Here is a 12,252-nt window from a genome sequence, read left to right as displayed (position 1 = left end):
CAGGACCCTGCCTCACGGTATTATGGTCGAGCACGACGAATGCGTGACAAAAGACGCTTCATAAAACCAAGGTAAAACACACCATTGGCCAGGTGGGACAAACTCTCGGTGTACAATACCCTCGGAATCGTAAAAACAAATCAGCATTGTCTTTATTTTTGACTTTTGAAGACGACCGACTTCTGATCGTCACAGAGGTCCTCACGACCTTCTTGGAATCGCTTAAACCACTCATGCACATTACTACGGGATAGGCACTGATCACCATAAACTTTTTTCATCATTTGAAATGTTTCAGTAAACGTTTTTCCAAGTTTAAAACAAAATTTAATATTTGCTCTTTGTTCAAAATGCATTTTACGACCGATTACCAAAAGCTGCTGTCACTTTTTGATCGATAACATCGATTGTAGTTATCCAATTGTCTTAAAATTTTTACGAAATGTCAACAAGAGATCAAACTTTTTATTTCATATACCCACCAATAGGTGGCGCCACCAGAAACAGTTATATTTAACAGTTCTGTTTCTTTTGCGAGAGACCTTGTATAACGGTTTTGTTAAAAACTACCAATAGCACGATGAATCAATAACTAAATGCTTTAGAGACATAAACTTTTACACCCGAGATGCTGCGGGAGGGCTTTGTAGGAACCTTTGCCAAATTCGGAGGTAAAATTATCCTGACCTTCCTACATTATAGGGCGAAATAATATATTCGACGAAAACCACAACTACTTCCATATAACGGACTTTTAAATTTCATGTAATTCTTTCACTTTCCAATATAAAACGGTATGAAACTTTGCACGAATAGTGCCTCTGCAATGTGTCACCTTATGATAGAAAATATCGGGCAATGTGTGACATTAGAGTGTTTTTTTGAACTATTCATTTTTTTCAATCCCGTCATGAAATTTCTTTGGAAATACCCTAAAAAAATACCCTGAAAATTTAACCCCTTAATATTAACATTAAGGATTGGACCATGGCATGTAAAAATTTTCCATTGAAAATACACGACAACCGTGGTTTTTTATCTTTAAATTTCTATAGATGTGAGGTGTTTTATGGCATCCCATTGACTTTAGACGCATATTCTTCAGAATTGTACATTATACAAAAGTGCCCATTGCAACAAAGTCGTAACTCACACCGTCGAAGTAGTACGGGGCTCTAAACCTGATTTTTCCACGAAATTCGCATTTTTTTGTATACACATATCTCGTAAATGACGAGAGCTACAGAAAAAATGTTCATGACAAACTTATAGGAAATTTTATTTGCTAGATGATCTAGCCAGCGTAGCCGCTGCCTCTTAATTCGCAGAACTATGTCATTGCTCATCGTTCCATCGAATACGATATTCGCCGTTGCCAATTACAAAGAACTCAGCGCCATGCCATCGTACAAAATGGTGAAGTTTAGATTGAAAACATCTTTTGTAAAACATCTTTACAATTTTGGTGTATGTATATGATCCTATTTTGCTCGAATTTTGATTTGGTCAATACATTTAACGACCTAAGGATTCAACGCTTGGACTGGAAAGGAAACTCGCCCTATTTAAACTCTATCGAGCACTTATGGCACAAGTAAAAATCAACTGATTAAGATTTTAGAACTGCTTTGGTACGATCCCGTTATAAGGAAATCAATTGAGGTCTTACTAAATTCCACGCCTTTAAAGCAGAGAATCCTGATAATCACAATGAGAATTTCCTGATATCCAAAATTAGTTGCAATATTGAGCATGTTCGCCTCCGCGTGGTGCATTCTGGGTAACGCGAAATGACCTGCGGCCTCCTGGGCCTTTTGCCAACAACATGAATAGTAAAAATGACAAAAAGTTTAATAAAGAGGAGGGAGAAATCAGTTCGGAACGGACCTCGGTTAAACTGTACGTTCTCTCGAGAGGGGTAAGTTGTCAAAGTCTCTCTCTCCTGCACCGTCCCGCCTTTACAAAACTAAGGCTGAAACAACCCGATAATATTACCTCCGGCGAACCGGAGTTAATAGGTACCACACCGGACCGGCGTTCCAAGCAAGCTGTTCATGTGAGATCCCTCTTAGGATCGACCTCCTAACCTAATCTAGCCCATATACCCAATAGAAAAAAATGTCGATATTCCGGCTGACTTTATGCCACATATATCGCGTTAATATGTGATTTCTCTTATTGAAATCGAGAGAGTGTGTTTTTCTAATAATAATGTATCTTTGTAGCTAAAATATGTTCTTTAGTATACTTGAGTAATGTTAATAAAGGTTAATGCAACAAGGCCAGATCGAATATCTTCTGTATAGTGATTCCCGAATATACATATGTATGTATTGTATATTGAATTTAGCCTATAGCAATAAGACTCAGTGAACCTATGACATATAATTTAACTTAATAAAATAGCAAATTAAGTTGTTAGCAATTTGATTGAACAACGAATATTGATTTATTATGCAACATTTTGTATTCCTACGTTTAGCCAACACCTGAAAGTATTTCCAAAGCTTTGATCCTTGCAAGTTGTAAGAGTATGATATGTTCGGGCACACCCGAAGTTAGCTCATCCTTACTTTTTTTTTCTTTATTTTTATTTTATATGGATTAATGTTTCCATTTTTTAACTTTCTTTATAAATATATCCATTCTTACTTTTAACTCTATAAAATACGATTCCATCCAAAAGACGAGAGTTCAATCCTTGTTTGTTTTTATTTGAAATACTACATCTGCCATGTTTTAAATGCGAATATTTCAATGAATTTATTTTTCATTTATTTCTACGTATGCATCTATATGTATATGTGTGAGTGGAACAATAGTACCAAACTGTGATTTGCATCAGCTCCCCTTCAAAGGAAAGAAAGTGATAGTAGCGTAATGAACTCAACATGAGTGGATGATATACATATTTTTATTTATTGCACCCATGAGACTTGGCCACTTACCGCCAGCGCTTCAAAAGCTAATCTCCGATACACTATTGTGCCCTTTCATTTACCGGGGATGTTTAAATTGTAAATTTGGCCTAAGCCTGTGTGCAAACGATATATAGAAAATGTAATGACAGCTTGGCTTGTGAATGAGGAGTGGACGTCCAAAGCCGAGCCGAGCGCAAAGCTGGTTTCGAAGAGCCCTGATCGATTTTAGATACCACAGTTTCTTTCAACCGCAAAAGATTTGGTTCGAATATCGTTTTATTTGAAACAAAAAATACAATTAATTAAGGAATGTTTTGTGAGAAGAAGAAAAATAGTGCACTACACCTCGATAATCTAAGAAAACTGTCAACGTAATCTTGATTTTTGACCTGCTTTGACGTGGTTTTTTTGCACTTTGTGTACTTCAGAAAGACAAGCGTATAATAAACAATATTGTTTATATCCATGGGACATTTGGCACAGTGTCACTGATAGTTATAAAATAGTATATAGTAAAATGAAAAGTCTTACTATTCTTTGCTTTCAGTAGTATAAATGATCAGGATGACAAGACGAGTTGAAATCTAGTCACCCAGATTCTCTCACTGCCTCTTCTTCTTAATTAATCACCGCTTACGCGATTATAGCCGAGTTAACAACAGCGCGCCAGTCGTTTCTTCTTTTCGCTACGTGGCGCCAATTGGATATTCCAAGCGAAGCCAGGTCCTTCTCCACTTGCTTGGTCCTTCCAACGGAGTGGAGGTCTTCCTCTTCCTCTGCTTCCCCCGGCGGGTACTGCGTGGAATACTTTCAGTGTTTTCATCCATCCGGACAACATGACCTAGCCAGCGTAGCCGCTGTCTTTTAATTCGCTGAACTATGTAAATGTCGTCGTATATCTCGTACAGCTCATCGTTCCATCGTCCTCCACGACGACTGCCTGGATGAGTAAAAATACCATGTCGAGTATAAAATTTTATTTATTTGGCGTGTTTAGTTACTGCCACTTTTAGGGGTTTTTAACAGTACCGTTATATGAAGAGTGGGCGGAGTTATCCTCCGATTTCATCAATTTTTACAGTGTCCGTAGGGATACTTAAAGGATTTGTACTCAGCGAATTTGGTTATTGCAGCTTAAGTTGTTTAGGAGATATATATGTACTTTAAACCAATTAAAGGGCGGGGCCACCCTCGCGACTATTTCAAAAATTTTAAACCCACAGGTACTTATTGTTACTGCGATCCCTTGTGTCAAATTACTTAGTTGGATATCTTAATTTAGTGCTTGTTTAAAATGGCGTTTTGTGGTCGTGGCAGTGGCCTGACAACGCCCATCTATGAACTCGTTCTCTTTTTTTTGCCAAGACACGCGTATACCAATTTTAGTTACTATATCTTAATTTTTTCCAAGTTTCAGGTGGACAGACTGACATGCGGTTTCAACTTATCTCGTCATCTTGATCATTTATATACAATATAAATATATAGCCCTATATTTCTCTCGATTAGTTTTAGGTGATACAAACTACCGTTAGGTTATTATACTCTGTAGCAACATGTTGCAAGAGTATAAAAATCAGAAGCATGTAATTTTACCGTAGATATAGTACGGAAGGTTTGTATGTGAATCAGCATAAAAAACAGTGGGCGTGGTAGTGTACACATTTAGGTGAAAGATCATATACCCACTAATCTAATTGTCTAATTAGAACCATTGTAAGCACTTCCATATGCCGCTTGTACATAATAAAATAAAAATTCAATCTTCTGGGTAACTTAAAACCCAGACGACCAATCGCCTACGTGTACTGTAGTTTAGTGCTGAAAATGAATGAAATCGGTTCACGAATTAATCCAACCGACATAAGTATATCTAAAAAAAGTATATTGCATCCCTATTCCGGTGAACTGAACCAATATACCCAATATAACGATTGCCACCCTTCTGGTGGCTTGTTATGAAGTTTTGCTAACAGTATATATATACATACATAGGTACATACGGAGCAAACGTCAGATACCCAATCATTAGCCGAAATTAGCTTATCACTATGCTCTCAGGATAACACTCACAATTACTTACACTGAGACACCTCACGAATCGCCCGAAGAATTCCTTACAAAGCTAACCGGACGGGCGAAAATTTTTGCCATACATTTTTTATGTGAACTGCGGCGTGTGGAAAGAGTGAAACAGATATGTGTGCCAATAAGGATTGCAATGATAATTGTAGTATATTGTATTAATATTCGCCTCAATTACTTAACATTGTTAGTGCAATTATGGACACTGAGTAGACGGTGGTAGAAGTCGTTCGATGTAATTTTTCTGTTTTGCCTGCCAATTTGTGTGAAATGACAGAGAATACCTTCATGCATACATGCCAGTGTACTGTCACATATGACTTGTTCCGCCAAACCGTGTCATACGCACATACATATGTATGTATGTATATCTACATGCAATTCTGCCTACCTATTTGATTGTCATGATAGGGTAGTTATTTAAAATTGTTTCTTAATATGACATATCAATTTGGCAGCAGTCACAGTTGCGCTGACGATTGGCTGAAGAGTTATATAAAAGTATTAAACAACCATACAGGGTGACCGTAAAACAGCTAGCAATTTTAACTCGAAATATTTTTTCGAGCTTTACTCGCGAGTCGTTAGTAATGTTTAAACCTTCCTATATCGTTTCTAAAGCAGCTCTACAACCCCACAGTTTGGAATTTACCAACCATCTCCGATTAAATGTGTTATAGATGAAGAAAAGAAAGAAGAAGAATGTGAAAATTGTCACTACAGCATGAAATATTTTAAGCGATCAAAACAAACATATTGGTCTACAACTTTGTTTCCGCCGTTTTTTTGTAAATTTAAGGCTTTATTGTATATTTTACAAAAATTGTATTCAAAATATTGGCCATCGCTAGCTACTACTTTTGACCATCTTTCTGGCAGCATGCGTATTCCGTGACGAAAGAACTCCTCATCTTTCGAGTCGATCCAAGTATCAATCCAATTTTTGACTTCTTCATAAGAACTGAAGTGCTCGTTAGCTAGACCGTGTGCCATCGATCGGAACAAGTGGTAGTCAGACGGCGCAACGTCTGGAGAATACGGCGGGTGGGGTAAGATTTCCCATTTCAGCGTCTCCAAATATTTTTTGACCACCTTTGCGACGTGAGGCCGAGCATTGTCATGCTGGAGAATGATTTTATCGTGTCTTTCCTCGTACTGTGGCCGTTTTTCTTTTAGTGCTCGGCTCAAACGCATCAATTGCGTTCGGTATCGATCTCCTGTGATGGTTTCACTTGGCTTTAGCAGCTCTTAATATATCACTCCCCGCTGGTCCCACCAAATGCAGAGCATGACCTTGGCGCCGTGAATGTTTGGTTTTGCCGTCGACGTGGAGTCATGTCCAGGCTTTCCCCATGACTTTCTTCGCTTATGATTATCGTAGTGGACCCATTTTTCGTCGCCAGTTACAATGCGATGTAAAAATCCCTTTCGGTTGTGCCTTTAAAGCAGCTGTTCACACGCAAAGAAGCGCCGTTCGACATCTCTTGGTTTCAAGTTGTAAGGAACCCAGTTTCCTTGTTTCTGAATCGTCACCATGGCTTTGAGGCGTTTTGATACGGCTTGCTGTGTCACTTGCAACGATTCGGCCAATTCTTCTTGGGTTTGAAACGCATCTTGGTCGAGTAATGCTTCCAATTCAGCATCTTCGAAAATCTTCTCCCTTCCACCACCATGCCGGTCTTCGACTTCATAATCACCATTCTTAAAACGTTCAAACCATTCGCAACATGTTCTTTCACTTAGGACAGCCTCACCGTACGTATCCGAAAGCATTCGATGAGCCTCAGCCGCACTTTTCTTGGAATTAAAAAAGAAAAGAAAATTTCCCGCAAATGTCGAGATTTCGGCTGAAAAAGTGACATTTTCAGTTGAGAATAAGTTTGTGATGCAAACAGATCTCTACAAATATTTTGTTGGGTTAGTGTTGACACAAATGTCCAAGATCGATTTAATCGACTAGTGCTTGACCCTAGAGGTATCTATTGGAAAACGGCGGAAGCAAAGTTGTAGGCCAATAAATAAATGATAGTTATGAAGATAAGAATTTAGTCCTCGATATCTGCCTGCCCCTACATCCTGTCTGTCTGTGCAAGTGATAAAATTTGAAGGGAAAAAGTGTGCCCCTCTGTGGAAGGATTTCATTTTTCCATATGATAAATTTTGTCTACAAATTGTCGCAATAATTTCGTTCTTTTTAAGCCCCATATAATGTAACCAGCGTTCAAATATTATGCAACACTTTATAAAAGCTTGAGTTTGTAGCGTCTCGCTAACAGACTATGCAGTCAAGGAAGTACTGCATATAACATTTGTGAGCACCCTGTTTGCGTGATGCAAAAACGAATACACATGAGCCTGGTTGGAGATACGGCTTCACGATAACTAAACATCGCATGCAGCTCAGCCACATCAAAAACAATTTGCCTCGCAATTGTAGGTAATTTACCGCAGAACTATTTAATATTGAATTTGAGGCACTTGTTTGCGCACAATTTGAACACGACTCTGTTATTTAAACGATCACTGGGTCTTATATTTGCTTGCACAGAGATTTACATAGATATCAGATAAATAAATGCTTAACAACCCATATCACTTATAAAGTTAAATATATGTACAACTACCTGTAATGAGATGTAATATTGGTTCTCTGAAGAAAGCTACAACTGAAATTTTTCGAAGAAAATAAAAACGTTGAAGGAGAAACGAATTTTGGCCTAGGTCAGCGCATTCAGCCTTCTATGTCCACTTCCGAGAAGATTTCAACCGAATACATCAATTTAAAACATGCGATATGGCTCTACGGTCTTATATCGTCTGTCAGTTCACTACTTGCCATAGTAGGCAGTGGAGCTTCCTTCTGGGAGCCTTCATATCTTCTATATTTTCTTCGATACATTATAAAAGAAGAGCTGTGCACTAAGTTCCCAGTTTCATTGCTACAAGATTTGCTCTACCCTGATACATGGTATCGGTTTCACCAAAAGTTATCTTTGCAATATAAGTATGTATGTATATTGCATTGGTGTTGAGATCAGAGAGGGAAACAATACACCAATTGTATTCTTAAGGAAACCAACAGAATTTGTATCCACAGATTTATAAAGTACTAGGAGACGTCGTCGAAAAACCCTCGACCCGTGGTTTTAAATACTACTTTACAGTAGTCGTTGTATGGCGTTCCTAGTCTACTAGAATGTCTGCCAATTATACAGTGACCTGTTATCACCTCTACCAGATTGAATCATTCCTTTTAAATTTTAAAAGTCGGCATGTGTGGCCCATGTTCCTTTCCTGCCACGTTTAACTGCAGTTTAACAAATCTGTACAAGCAGCTAGAGATATGTAAATTCCCTCTTTTCCGGAGTCTAATTGTAGAGTGATGCCTGTTCTGGCTAGTTCATCTGCTTCACAGTTCTCAGGGATATCATTATGTTCTGGAACCCATTGCAGGTTGATCGTGAAGTAGGATGCTACATCCACCAAGAGATCAAGGCATTCCTTTACTATCTTAGACGAGACCCTTTGAGACTTTAGTGATCTCACAGCCGCCTGACTATCTGTATACGTATATGAAAATATTCCTTCTTGTTGTTAGCACACTGCTTGTCAACACTAGAATGCTTTCGCCAATTGCTGTGATCTCCGATTGGAAGATACTGCAGTGGTCTGGAATACTGAAGGCGATTTTGTTATCAAGTTTTGCACAGAATACATCACCTTCCACTTTGTTTCCTAGTTTGGAATCATCCGTATAGATGCTTATTCCTGTGCCGCTGTCCACCTCGTCCCTTTCTCATTCTTCTCTTAAAGGGAAGACAATATTGGGGAACGTATTTAAATTCAGGTCTATAGGATTTCGAAAATCAGTACTACTGGGAAGAGAAGGGAACTTTTTAAGAATCATAGAATGCCCTTTGTTACTGACGACTAACAGGAAACACTCCCTCAGTCTAAGATCTGACTTCGCAGCCATTTATTTACAAAACAACTCTGTTGGCAGTAAGTGTTGAGAAGTATAGTCTAAGAGCCAGTAGACGGCAGGCTGCATGTATTTTACCAAAGTTGATATTTTGCTGAAAGGCTCTCCTTACATGACATTGGGAACCACTAAGCGCAGCAAAGGTAGCTATGGCGTCAAAAAGGTACAAAAATTAGAAGGATTTCGAAAGTATTTTAGCAAAGCTGTCGTTTGGTCATATTAAAGAGTAAAATGAATGCAATGCCCAAAATTAATGGCAGACCATTTTGTTAGTTATTACCTTGCGGCAGACGTTTTGAAAAAAAAATTTAGAAAATCTCCGCCTACTCCCCAAATAACGGTTATGTTCAAAACTACTAAAAGTGTGATAACTCAATAAATAAAAGCGCTGACGAACTAAATTTTGAACGCCAAATGATATAAAAAACGTTTAGCAAGGGGCGTGGCGCTGCTCATGTGTCGGTGAAAACTCATATATCGGGGCCTGCTTTTCCAATTTCAAATTTTGCATGTATTATTATCATGACATTCTTATGTTACAGTATGAAAATAGGCGAAATGGGAGTACAAACACTCCTTCTTTCCATATAACACAACTCTATTCCTTCTAACATATTTTGAGTTAAGTCAGCACTTCCCAAACATCGAGATTCAACATTTTTCTTCAACAAAGTAAAGTCACATCTTTCCTTTATTCCTGTATTGGAATTACATTCCGCGAAAGCATGAAAACCAATCAAGCTCTTTGTCAATGATTTGCCTTCAATTTAGGTGGTGTCAATAAACCTTTCATGGCTTCCGGACCCAGTAATCATCCAAATATGAGGCGATTTTTTAAGCATTATTATTACGATATCTGTGTCAGAGCCTCTAATATTAATATTGCACGAATTTGAGATACTGTAAACATGCTAAAGGACAATAAAGATCATCTCCAATTCTCGATTTAACTCATTTACCCGTCATTTTGTAAAATAGCCGCTGTCTTTTAATTCGCTGAACTATGTCAATGTCATCATATATCTCGTACAGCTCATCGTTCCATCGAGTGCGATATTCGCGAGGCCAATACGCAAAGGACCATAAATTTTTCGCAAAACTTTTCTCTCAAAAACTGGCAACGTCGACTCATCTGTTGTTGTCATCGTCCAAGCCTCTGCACTATATAGCAGGACGGGAATTATGAGTGACTTATAGAGTTTATTTTTGTTCGCCGAGAGAGGACTTTACTTCTCAATTGACTTCTCAGTTCGAAGTAGCACCTATTGGCAAGAGTTATCCTGCGTTGGATTTCCAGGCTGACATTGTTGGTGGTGTGTCTACCATAGTATGTACTGAGATGTATACGCCAGTTAGGAAGAGGAATAATGCAAACTTTGCTCTATTATATATTTTTAATGATTTTATGGAATCATGAAATACATATGTAGGTAAATTTTAATATACATACATACATTATATTCTAAGTATATGCTTTGATACCAAATATATACCGATCATCTATAAATTATATGCCGAGTGGGTTGCGCATAGAAAATAAACGAATCTGCAGGCGTACATTTCTTTACATTGAAATTGCTCAATTCTGCTATTTTCGAGTCCCCTGTTGCAAAACTCTGGTGAAACACGCTTAAAATTTGTCTGTGGTGAAATTCCCTCATCTCTGCCGAGTACCCCTTCTCTATGATAAACGTTCTCTGTCTATGATATACGTTCTCTGAATATACGTTATCTGGAGATATTTCTCATTTGGGCGCCTAAAAGTATGCAGAATGTTTTACATGGAAACATCTGCTTTAGTTTAACCAGAGAACGTATATTTACGTTCTCTGGTTTAACTTTAAAAAACGTATATAGGTAACTAATTTGCTCATATAAACATTAACGGATAAACTGTGTGATATTTCAAAACTCCATGAAATATATGTATATGTTGTTTTATATTTATATTTAAATGTACGGAAATTTTATTGCATATTAAAATTGTGGAATTTTATTTTAAGCGACACTGTAAATTCAAAAGCTCTTTAACATGCTGTGATGGAAATACTATTACCGAAGCGTTATAAATAAGTTTATTTCAACAAAGAAAATAGTTAGTTGACTAAGCACCTATATAGATTAAATTGAAATTTGACACCCGAATTTTTGCATCTTTTCCGGAAGCTAGCCATTGGCCGAAGACTCGAAATCCTTGTTGCAGGACGAATCCATAACCGCCACATGATCACAGCGAACTTATTAATAGCGTTTATATGTCGTGATCTTAGATTTACCCAGATATCAGTTACTTAACACAAATAGTATTGAAATCTCTTACTTTCTAAACATTTTCTTCGCAATTCCCCAATAAAAGCTAACAACTCCATAATAACTAAAGTGCTTAGTATCGATAGCATCTATGTTGCAGGTAAACTAAGGAAAACGTTGTGGTTTTATAAAGACTCTTCAAATATCAAATTTAAAGGGAATAGAGAAATGTTTTTATTTCTGTTTTTATGCCTGCGTTACCCGAGGCTCTCGTTTGCTATAGCACAGGAAGTATTCCGTCATGTACACCTGTTGCTTAAAAGCTTGCAAAAGTTCCTATTGCCCACCAAACCGTGTCAAAGACGATGATGAAAACTCATTTACTATCTTCCAATCCGATGGATGTTCTTTAGGCCACCATTTGGTTCAATTGAAAAAACTGTTCTGGAAAGTACATCCTCAACAGGGCTTTACACCTATTCTCTAAGCTTGTAAATCTGAAATTATCTCTTCTCGCCCATATTAATTTTTCACCATTTAATGTAAGATTGGCCGGATACTCCCTCCATGCACCATTGCGTTTGTCTTTGTTTAATAATCTGCGCTCCGATTTACTTAGCGCTAAGAGTTTGCTGGATCTCCATTGATTTTTGTTTAGGCTTTTTTATTGTTGATTGTTCCCGCACTTACGTTCTTCTTTATTTGAATCAAAACAGTTGTTAAAACCAAATTATTTCTTGTTAGAGGCAAAACCTTATCAACATATGCTGAATAGAGAAATATCTTCATATAAAGAAGATCTCTTCATGCGAAGATTGTGATTACGAAGTACGCGCTGGTCGAGGTGTTCAAATTCGATGACGAGCCGTATTGGAGCTACTCAATTTAAAAACTAATTATTGAATGTCACAGAGCAAATCTTTTGCCTAGCATTCTTAAACTAATGAAACGAATAGAGGGTAATTGTCAAAAGCACAAAATATGAATATACATATGTATATAGGAACAAAAGCT

At 37.6% G+C, this 12,252-nt stretch overlaps 1 pseudogene; it reads right to left on the bottom strand.

Moving 5' to 3' along the window:
- Positions 1-8,309: 8,309 nt before the first annotated feature.
- Positions 8,310-8,982, bottom strand: LOC126758429 (uncharacterized; annotated as a pseudogene).
- Between the last annotated feature and the right edge of the window lie 3,270 nt (positions 8,983-12,252).

This window comes from Bactrocera neohumeralis, chromosome 5 (assembly GCF_024586455.1).
Source record: "Bactrocera neohumeralis isolate Rockhampton chromosome 5, APGP_CSIRO_Bneo_wtdbg2-racon-allhic-juicebox.fasta_v2, whole genome shotgun sequence".
NCBI lineage: Eukaryota > Metazoa > Arthropoda > Insecta > Diptera > Tephritidae > Bactrocera > Bactrocera neohumeralis.
This window is presented reverse-complemented; position numbering and strand designations above follow the sequence as displayed.